Genomic DNA, 11,206 nt, shown 5'->3' on the forward strand with positions numbered 1-11,206 from the left:
CGCCTCGCCTCTCCCACCACCCTGCCCGCCCACAGGCTGCCAGCCTTGCTGTGATAGGAGCCTGTGGGCCGCGGGGGAGGGACCAAGAGGTGCTCCATGTACTTCCTGGTAACTGTTCATTTGGTTGTTTTGGTCATTATGGCCATTGGCCTTTTATTATATAGACTACTAGGGGCCCGGTGCACGAAATTCGTGCACTGGGTGTGTGTGTGGGGGAGTGTCCCTCAGCCCAGCCTGCCCCCTCTCACATACTGGGAGCCCTCAGGCGTTGACCCCCATCACCCTCCAATCGCAGGATCGGCCCCTTGCCCAGGCCTGACGCCTCAGACAGAGGCGTCAGGCCTGGGTAGGGGACCCCCAGACCCCTCCGATTGCTGGCTCTGCCCCTTGCCCAGGCCTGATGCCTTGGCCAGAGGCGTAGACCCCCATCACCCTCCGATCGCCTGATCGGCCCCTTGCCCAGGCTTGACGCCTCCACCAGAGGTTTCAGGCTTGGACAGGGGACCCCCATCTCCCCCGCCGATCACTGGCTCTGGCCCCCGCCCAGGCCTGAGGCCTCTGGCCCAGGAATCAGACAGAGGCGTCAGGCCTGGGTAGGGGACCCCCATCTCCCTCTGATCGCTTGCTCCACCCCCCGCCCAAGCCTGACGCCTCGGCCAGAGGAGTTGACCCTCATCACCCTCCGATCACCAATCACTGGATCGGCCCCTTGACCAGGCCTGAGGCCTCCGGCAGAGGTATCAGGCCTGGGCAGGGGACCCCCAGCTCCCCCGCGGTTGCAGGCTCCGCCCCTGCCCAGGCCTAATGCCTCTGGCCTAGGCGTCCAGCCCGGGCAGCGGGGACCCGCAGCTGCAGCGGCCCCGCGATCATGGGCTCCGCTTTAGGCCCAGGCAAGGGACCCCTAGCTCCTGGGACTGCCAGCTTCAACTGTGCCCAGCTCCCATCGCTGGCTCCACCCCTACTTCCTGCTATCACTGGCCAGTGCGGAAAAGGCACCTGATTCTCCGATCATGGCTGGGGGGCAGGGCAAAGGGCCGCCTTTGCCCTGCCCCCCAGCTCTTAGCTCCCCCCTGGGTTTCTGATCACTGTCAGTGGCAGGGGGCTTCTTCCTGCTTTCCCTTTCGCCTCCCTGCATTGTGCCTACATATGCAAATTAGCCGCCATCTTGTTGGCAGTTAACTGCCAATCTTAGTTGGCAGTTAATTTGCATATAGCCCTGATTAGCCAATGAAAAGGGTATCGTCGTACGCCAATTACCATTTTCCTCTTTTATTAATGTTGATTATTAGTTGCTGTTAGTTGTCAACATAAGAAACATTCAAACCTGTGAAGAATTTTTGTGAGCTTATTTGAGCCAAAACTGTTGACAATTGTCAGGAAGCAAAATCTCAATGGATCGAGATGATGCTCCAGAGAGTGGCAGTGTTGCACCTTGTTTTATACATTACAATCAAAGGAGATGTAAGTGGGTTACATGAAATCCATTGGTGATAGGTTAGGGACGCGGGAGAAAGCAAAGCAGGGAAACCTCTGTGATTGGATAAAAAGTAAAATGATAGACACATACTTATTTCACTTAGGTGGGTACAGGATTGTTAACAGTCAACAATTAACTCAATGATGATGAGGGGATTTGTAATCTCTGCAGGGGTGCCTGTGCTTTGAGGGGTCTAGAAAAGGGAAAATTACTTTGACATTTCAATGATATGTTCTCATGGATGCAAAAAGACAAAAGGCTCAGTTAAGGTAAAGATTGACCTTTGTCAGGGAAGATCCCGGCCTACGACATGACTACCCACCATAAACAGCTTTTAGTTTCAGACCATCCTTTGTGGTTACTTTAGGTCTCTGAGTTTGTAAGCAGCCATGCAGGCCTTCCTCAAGCTAATCACGTTAGCATGTGGCCCCTTTCCATCCACATAATCCTCACCCGAGGATATTTTTTCATTGCTTTTTAAAGTTTTTATTTATTTATTTATTTATTTATTATATTTTTATTAATTTCAGAGAGGAAGGAAGAGGGAGAGAGAGATAGAAACATCAACGATGAGAGAGAATCATTGATTGGCTGCCTCCTGCACGCTCCTGGAAGAGTGTGCCCCTTCAGCATCGTGGTCTCTGCCAAATGGTCATTGTCGGGGCCGAGGGTAGTCAGTCATTGCAGCTGATCGCCCACCTGGTTTTGCTGCTGTTCTGGTCCTGGAGCTGAAATACAACTGAGGTCTAGATGTTATCACCAGGAAGGTGACCTTCTGTATGGGCTGTAAATTACTCAGTTTGTTCAGCTATCTATCTCAGTCTCCCCATTCCACTTGCCAAAGAATTTTCCTAGCTTCTTAGCATCCTGCTTCCCTCCCTCTTCCTCTCCCTCCCTCTCCTCCACTCGCTGTCTTTTAAGACTTGATAGGACGTCTGTACCCTCTTCTCTCTTTTCCACCAGAGGTACAGGCCTGGAGACCCCCACTAGGTTGTGGGTTCCCTTATTTGCTCTGATTTCCAGCTAGAGAACCCATGGCGCAGTCCAGACGCCTGGATTGTTTTCTATAGAGTATACCACTTATGACTATACAATCATTTGTTTATCCATTTTCCTGTTGATGGACATTTATATTGTTTCCATATTTTGACTCTTATAAACAAAGCTATTATGAATATTCACCTACAAGTCCTTGTGTAAGTACATAGTCTTTCTATTGGAAGTGTAATTGCTGAATTCTATGGCAGGACTATGTTTAATTTAAATTTTTTTTAAACTGCCAAACTCCCAGCCAGTATGGCTCAGTTGTTTGAGCATCATCCCATGTACCAGGAGGTCACTGGTTTGATTACTAGTCAGAGCACATGCCGATTGATGTTTCTCTCTCTCTCTCTCTCTTTCTCTCTCTCTCTCTCTCTCTCCTCTTCCTTTCTCTAAAATCAATAAAAACATATTTTAAACACACACACACACACACACACACACACACACAATAAAACACTGCCAAACTGTTTTTCTAATTGGTTTTAACAACCAACACTAATACCAGAAATATATGAGTTCTGGTTTACCTCTATAATCATAAACAATTGTCAGTCTTTTTAATTTTAGTTGACCTAGTGGGGTGTGGCAGTATCTGCCATAGTGTTGATTTGCATGTCCCCGATGATAACAGGTGGTCATCTTTTCCTGTGTGCATTGGCCACTCTTGTATCTTCTGTGGTGAGGTTTTTGTTCATATTTCATTGGGCTTTCCCCTTATTCCATTTTTCTTAAATCTGTCAGAGTTGTTTTCTGTTGCTGATAACTAGTAACCGTGAAAGTAGAATTTATTTTTTTTTTAATTTTTTTTCTTTTTTTTCTTTTTTATTAAATCTTTATTGTTCAGATTATTACATTTGTTCCTCTTTTTTCCCCCCCATAACTCCCCTCCTCCCAGTTCCCGCCCCACCCTTCGCCCTCACTCCCCACCCACTGTCCTCATCCATAGGTGCACGATTTTTGTCCAGTCTCTTCCCGAATCTCCCACACCCTTTTCCCCCCCCAAGAATAGTCAGTCCATTCCCTTTCTATGTCCCTGATTCTATTATAATCACCAGTTCATTCTGTTCATCAGATTATTTATTCACTTGAATCTTAGATTCACTTGTTGATAGATGCATATTTGTTGTTCATAATTTGTATCTTTACCTTTTTCTTCCTCTTCCTCTTCTTAAAGGATACCTTTCAGCATTTCATATAATCCTGGTTTGGTGGTGATGAACTCCTTTAGCTTTTCCTTATCTGTGAAGCTCTTTATCTGACCTTCAATTCTGAATGATAGCTTTGCTGGATAAAGTAATCTTGGTTGTAGGTTCTTGGTATTCATCACTTTGAATATTTCTTGCCATTCCCTTCTGGCCTGCAAAGTTTCTGTTGAGAAATCAGCTGACAATCGTATGGGTATTCCCTTGTAGGTAACTGGGTTTCTTTCTCTTGCTGCTTTTAAGATTCTCTCTTTGTCTTTTGCTCTTGGCATTTTAATTATGATGTGTCTTGGTGTGGTCCTCTTTGGATTCCTTTTGTTTGGGGTTCTCCGCGCTTCTTGGACCTGTAAGTCCATTTCTTTCACCAGGTGGGGGAAGTTTTCTGTCATTATTTCTTCAAATAGGCTTTCAATATCTTGGTCTCTCTCATCTTCTGGCACCCCTATAATTCTGATGTTGGTACGCTTGAAGCTGTCCCAGAGGCTCCTTACACTATCCTCGCATTTTTGGATTCTTTTTTCATTTTGCTTTTCCCGTTGGGTGTTTTTTGCTTCCTCGCATTTCAAATCATTGACTTGATTCTTGCGCTCCTCTGGTCTGCTGTCGGGAGTCTGTATAATATTCGTTATTTCAGTCCGTGTATGCTTAATTTCTAGTTGGTTCCCCAATATAAGATCGAGGGTCTTATTAGTTTTCGTGTAGATCTCATTAAGTTTATCGGCAGCTTCTAAACAGTTCTTGAGAGACCTTAAAAGTGTGGTTCTGAACTCTATATCTTCCTTTGACAATTTTGTCCTGTTTCTTTGTCTCCGCATTTTGTTATGCTTCCTTGGTGCACCCCCTAGTGGTCTTTGTTCGCAGTCTTATAGTTAAATCTTGATTGTTGTAGCTAATCCCAGGGAGGGTTTGACCTCCAGGCCAAGTGGCTATGAGAATCAGCTGTGTCAGCAGTGAGAGAACTTCTTTCCTCTAGGGAGGTGCTAATCTAGCCTTTGCCTGAGGCTATCCGGCAAATGCCTCTGTGCAGGGCTTGGGCGGGGCGGGTCACACAGGATCAACAGGGTGGGCCGGAGAGAGCAGTTATGGCGGCTCTCAGTCCTGTCCCCAGGGGCTCTGCCTCTCTGAGTCCCAGCATCCGCTCGCTGCAAAGCTCGGAGAGAAAGCTGCACTCGCTCTGACCGAAGCCAGACAGTCCCGCTTCTCCCGTTTGAGTCTGGGTCCCTAAAGACTCGCCCGGATCTGGAGCTCAGAGTCTGCGACTCCCTCCCGATTGAAAACAACAACCGCACCCTCCGCCGCCAGCCCGCTCCGCGCACTCCGCACCTCAGAATTTGACTTCAGCACTGCGCCTCCTCTGAGTGTCCGTGTGCGTTTCTCTTTCCTCCTAGTTGTAGGACTTCCACTCAGCCAGCGTTCCTGTGGTTCTGGGTGATGTCCCTTCCGTTTTTTGGTTTCACTTTTGAAGTAGTTGTTCAAAGCAGCAAACTCCGGCGTTAACCTATGCCGCCATCTTGGTTCTCTCCGAAAGTAGAATTTAGAATCCAAGAATAAACCCTTACATTTATGGTCAATTGATTTCAGCAACATGCCAAGACAATTCAATGGGAGAGAAAGTGTTTCAACAAATGATGTTGGGACAACTGAGTATCCACATGTAGAAAAATGATGTCAAATCTCCACCTCACACCATATGGAAAAATTAACTCAATATGAATGGCAAACCTAACTGTAAGAGCAAAAACCATAAAACCTTAGAAGAAAACACAGAACAAAACCTTCATGACCTTCACTAGCTATGGCACCAAATGCACATGAAAACAGGGGGAATAAAGAAAACTGGACATCATCAAAATAAAGACTTTGGGGATTCAAAGGACACCATTAAGAAAGTGAAAAGACAATCACAGAATGGCAAAAGGTAACTGCAAATTACATGTCTGATAAAGAACCAATTAGATCCTAAATATATAAAGAATTATTACAAATTAACAGTAAAACAATCTAATTTAAAAATGGGCAGCCCGGGCCGGGTAGCTCAGTTGATTAGAGCATCGTTCTGGTACACCAAAGTTTTGGGTTTGATTCCGGGCAGGGCACAGACAAAAATCAACCAATGAATGCATAAGTAAGTGAACAAATTGAAGTTTCTCTTTCTGTCTCTCTCTCTCCCTCCCTTCTTCTTTCTCTCTCAAATCAATAAAAAATTAAATTTAAAAAGATGGCAGAAGGCTTGAATATACATTTCAGCAAAGGAGAAGATGTTCTTGAAGAAATGTGGGGAGGTCTAGATGTTATCACCAGGAAGGTGACCTTCTGTATGGGCTGAACCAGGCCTGGAAAATAGGCAGCTCTGAGGAAAGCTATGCGGCCAGAGTCACAGCAAAAACCATGCTGTAGCCCTAACCGGTTTGGCTCAGTGGATAGAGCGTCAGCCTGCGGACCGAAGGGTCCCAGGTTCGATTCCAGTCAAGGGCATGTACCTTGGTTGCAGGCACATCCTCAGTAGGGGTGTGTAGAAGGCAGCTGATTGATGTTTCTCTCTCATCGATATTTCTAATTCTCCATCCCTCGCCCTTCCTCTCTGTAAAAAATAAAATATCTTTTTTAAAATCCATGCTGTAAAATGAAACCAGGGGTGCAAAATGAGGCCACTGCTGCATCTACTCAATCTGTCAGCATGGATCTGAGACCTCGCCACTGGAAGCCCTGGACTCTTTGCTAAGGCTGGTCCCAGGCCCCTTTACTCTCCAGGACCGGGACGGACCTGGCTGCCACTGATGACCCAGAAAGGGCTCCTCAGACCAGACTCCCATTTCAGGTTCTGAAGAGGACACAACTGATGGGCCGAGCCTGTGTCGTGTGTGTCCGTACCCTATTCGCAAAGGACGCTGGAAGAGGGGGTATCTGGGCTTCGTGGTTTCCTTAGTGGAAAAGGATGGTCTCGGACTTCCACCAGGAGTCAGAGATAGGTCCTGGTGGTTGGCAGCCTTGAAAGTAAGTCACAGCTCTAGTTTATGCCCTAATTTCTCTCCTACTCACAGAACACATGTTCTGGCTTGTTCAATGTTTAGTAAATTTGAATGGGTGCTGGACAATGACTTATCCTGTTGAGTGCCTACATTTTGTTGTCTTTCTTTACTAGGTGTTGGGCTTTGTTCTCACATTCAATGAGGTTACCTGCAGTTCAATTTGATCCTTTTGAGGCTTTTTAAAAAGTGTTGTTAAAGTTGTGACTATAGAGACAGACGGATAATCTAGGTCTTTCACTGAGGCATGGCCCCTGAGGGCCTCTGCTGGATACCAGTTACAGATCTCCACTCTGGCTGTCAGAACTCCAATGAGTTTCAGTCATTTGTGAATTCGGGAACCATTCAGCTCTTCGCCTCCTGGCTGCTCTCTACCCAGCCTTGTGGAGTGTTATCCTATGTATTCCCACCTTAGTATTCAGCAAAGATTCGTGGAGATTTCTGGAATTATTTTTCTGCATCATTCACTCCTCTAAACTCTGCCCGGCAATTTCCAGCCACCTTAGACACCCTGGCCTCTGTCTGGCTCTCGGTCTCAGCAAGATGGCTGGGCTCTGTTTGCTTCCCCTTCCTTACTCCGTAGTTAGACATATGCCTCCCGGCAGAAAGCTTGATGATCATAGGGCCCAACTCCTGTGTTTCCTTTCTCTCAAATATCATAGTTGCGTGTTGCCGCTAACTCAGTGTCTGAAAGCAACTGTTCCATATACTTTGCCCAGCCTTGTTTTTTGGTGGGATGCTAAACCTGGTGCTTTTTATTCCATCGTGGCCTGAAACGAAGGTCTGCCATTTGTCCTGACAATTGTTTCTCGAGTTTTTGTTTTGTTTTGTTTTGTTTTGTTTTGTTTTGCCATGCAGACATGTCTGAATAGCATATAATCAATCGATGGACTTTTTACTCTGACTTCTCAAGTTCAGAGAACTTTGAAGTTAGAAATAACTTCTCCACTGCAAACTGAGGAAGGCCTCTGGGCCATGTCTCCATGCTGATTCTAACCCTGTTTGCCATGACAGTCCTGTGAGCTTGACTTGACCCTTCAAACCTCTGATCAAGGTTGTCTGCCCATCCCCAAGGCAGTGGAACTTTGATGTCTTATGTGTGAAGTGGAGTTAATTTGGCATTTTGTCTGCATTTTATCATAGAAGGTATCTGCCCTGAGTTCTTTTGTGTTTTATTTTTGTCAATCTACTGTAGCCCTGGACAGTTTGCTCAGTGGTTAGAGAGCTGACCTGCGCACTGAAGGGTTTCAGGATCGATTCCCAGTCAATGGCACACACCTGAGTTGTAGGTTCAATCCCCAGCCCTGGTGGGGCACGTGCAGAAGGCAACCAATCGATGTGTCTCTCTCTCATCAATGTTTCACACACACTCTCTCTCCCCCTTCTTCCCTTCCATTTTCTAAAAAAATCAATAGAAAATCAGGTGAGGATTAACAAACAAACAAAAAAGAGCAGCCCAGCCAGTGTGGCGTGGTGCCTGAGTGTGGACCTAAGAACCAGGCGGTCATGATTTGATTCCGTTGTAGACTCGATCCCCAGTGGGGGCATGCAGGAGGCAGCCAATTGATGATTCTCTCTCATCATTGATGTTTCTATCTCTCCCTTTCCCTTCCTCTCTCAGAAATCAACACAAATTAATTTACTGTATAACTTTCCAGATTTTGGATGTATATATAGATTTATATTTTTACATAGAAGAACTCATAAGGAACATACTATTTTTTTGTTGTTTGTTTTTTATCCTCACCTGAGGATACCCTTTCCACTGCTTTTCAGAGCGTAGAAGAGAGGGAGGGAGGAAGAGAGAGAAACATTGATTGGAGAGAGACACATCGACTGGCTGCCTCCAATATGCACCCAGACCTCCGGGGACAGGGAGCAGACTGCAATCCAGGTACATACCCCTGACCGGGAATCAAACCCAAGATCTTTTGGCGCTCAGGCTGATGCTCTAACCACTTAGCAACACCAGCCAGGGAAGGAACATACTAGTTTTTAATCAGTTTTTTTAAAAATATATTTTATTGGTTTTTTACAGAGAGGAAGGGAGAGAGATAGAGAGTTAGAAACATCGATGAGAGAGAAAAATCGATCAGCTGCTTCCTGCACATCTCCTACTGGGGATATGCCCGCAACCCAGGTACATGCCCTTGACCGGAATCGAACCTGGGACCTTTCAGTCCGCAGGCCGAAGCTCTATCCACTGAGCCAAACCGGTTTCGGCTAATCAGTTTTTTTTTGAGGACATATTGGCATATATCAAGAGGTATGGATCTTTCTTATTTTTAAAAAATAGCTATATGGTGTTCCATTGTATGGTTATACCATAGTTTAACTAACCTGTGCTTTATTTTAATTTGTTGGTTTTAGAGAGACAGAGGAAGGGGGGAAAGAGAGGGGAAGAGAGAGAGGGAGAGAGAGAGAGAGAGAGAGAGAGAGAGAGAGAAAGAGAGAGATCAATTTGTTGTTCCACTTGTTTATGCATTCATTGGTTGAGTTTTGTATGTGCCCGGACCAGGGATCACACCCGCGGCTTTGGTGTATTGGGACAATGCTCTAACCAACTGAGCTACTCGGCCAGAGCCGACCAATCTCCTCTTGATGTACTATATAGTAAGCTAGAGGCCTGGTGCATGAAATTCATGCGCGTGGGGAGGGGGGGGGGAGAAGGTCCTCTCAGCCCAGCCTGCACCTTCTCCAATCCGGGACCCCTAGGAGGATGTCTGACTGCCGGTCAGACATCCCTCTCACAATCCTGGACCGCTGGCTTCTAACCACTCACCTGCCTGCCTGCCTGCTCGCTCCTAACTGCCCCCCTGCAAGCCTGATCACCCCAAAATGCCTCCACCTGCCGGCCTGATTGCCCCTCACTGACCCCCCTGCCGGCTTTGTTGCCCCATGTAGCCTGCTGTTCTGTCATTTGGTCGCCCTTCACTAACCCCCCTGCCGGCCCGGTCGCCCCACGCAGCCTGTTCGGTCCTCGGTTGGGTTGTTTCGGTTGTGACGGTCACTCAGGCTTTTATATAGATAGATAATGCTACAAGGAAAATCCTTGTACATCTGTTTCTGTTTAGTTGGGCAGATGCTTCCACAGGATAAATTTCAAGAAGTGGAATTGCCTGATCAAAGGGTATACATATTCAATATTTTGAAACTATTGCCAGTTGAAAGGATTGTTTAAAACTATATGTGTAGTCATAGCAAGTGAGGGCCAGCTAGGCCTCACTAACCCTCGGCATTTCCTGACATTTTCATGTCTTTTGCCCACTTTTCAATTGGGGTACTCATGTTTTCTTTGATTTACATGAGCTCTTTATGTATTAAAGATAACTCACAACCAAGGTACTGACAACGCCAACAGTAAACTCTGAGGGAAAGACCAGGCACAGCTCGCTGGCCCACGTTCACTTCTCAAATTCAAACAGGGAGCTCCGAGGTGGGAGGCTCTCCGCAGGGCAGGCAGGGTGAGTCCCCAGGTCCCCAGGCTTCTGCTGGGACATCAGCGGCAGACAGAAAGTGTGTGTGTTGGGGGAACCCCACGGCCCCTCCCCCAGGGCAGCCTGAGTGCGAAGGAGGCACCTCCCGCCGGCCCCAGCCCACAGCTCCTTGTAGAGTTGAGAACGAAGTGACGGACAATCGGACTAGTGTGTGGACCTCAAAGCCTGAGCCAAGTGTTTCTTGATTTACTGCTGGGGGCTCCTTCACCCGCACTTTAGGAGCAACTGGCACGGGCAGAGGGGCGCGCAGACCCTCAAGAGTTGGCCGCCTTCCTCCGCGTCCGCCCCGCGGCACCCCCTCCCCTCCTCTCTTGTTCGGTGGGATGTGCAAATACAAGCGCCGGCTAAGGGAAGGCTGTGCGCGCCGTGCCGTGCTGGCTCGGCACCGGTGGGACCATCTCTAAGGGTGGCCTGGGCACCCGGTGCGGGCGGAAGCTGGCTCTGGGGCTGGGCGCGCGGGGGCGGGGCGGAGGGGCCCCTCCCAGCGCGCGTCCCGGACAAAAGCCGGCGTGGGAGTCTCGGCTCGGAATGACGCTCGGCCGGCCGGCACCCCGCGCCCCGGCCCTCAGCTCCCGCGTCGGGTGGGGCATACGCAGCGCCCCTTCCGGACGGTGAGGCCCCGGGAGGCCCGCGCCTTCGCCGCACGTGCAGCCGCCCCTCCCGGTGCTTTGGCCCGGGAAGCGGATTTCAGTTCAAGGGCAGGAGGGGTTTCCACGCCAGGATGGATTACCTCCTGAAAGAACTTCTGCGAAGTCTTTGTTCTGCCTTTAAAATCTCAATTACCGTGTGTCTGTTAGGGGCAGAAACCGTACACTGGGGACGAGCATCGTTGGAATAAACGCTCGTATGGGCTCCGACCCTGTCTGCTTGCCAGGCCCAGGTGGGTAACCTGGCGCCGGTCGGGCGGGCAGCGGCCGCCGGCCCATCTCCCGCTGCGAAGCGCGGCTGCCTGGATGCGCA

The sequence above is a fragment of the Myotis daubentonii genome, chromosome 13 (genome assembly GCF_963259705.1).
Source record: "Myotis daubentonii chromosome 13, mMyoDau2.1, whole genome shotgun sequence".
Classification (NCBI taxonomy): domain Eukaryota; kingdom Metazoa; phylum Chordata; class Mammalia; order Chiroptera; family Vespertilionidae; genus Myotis; species Myotis daubentonii.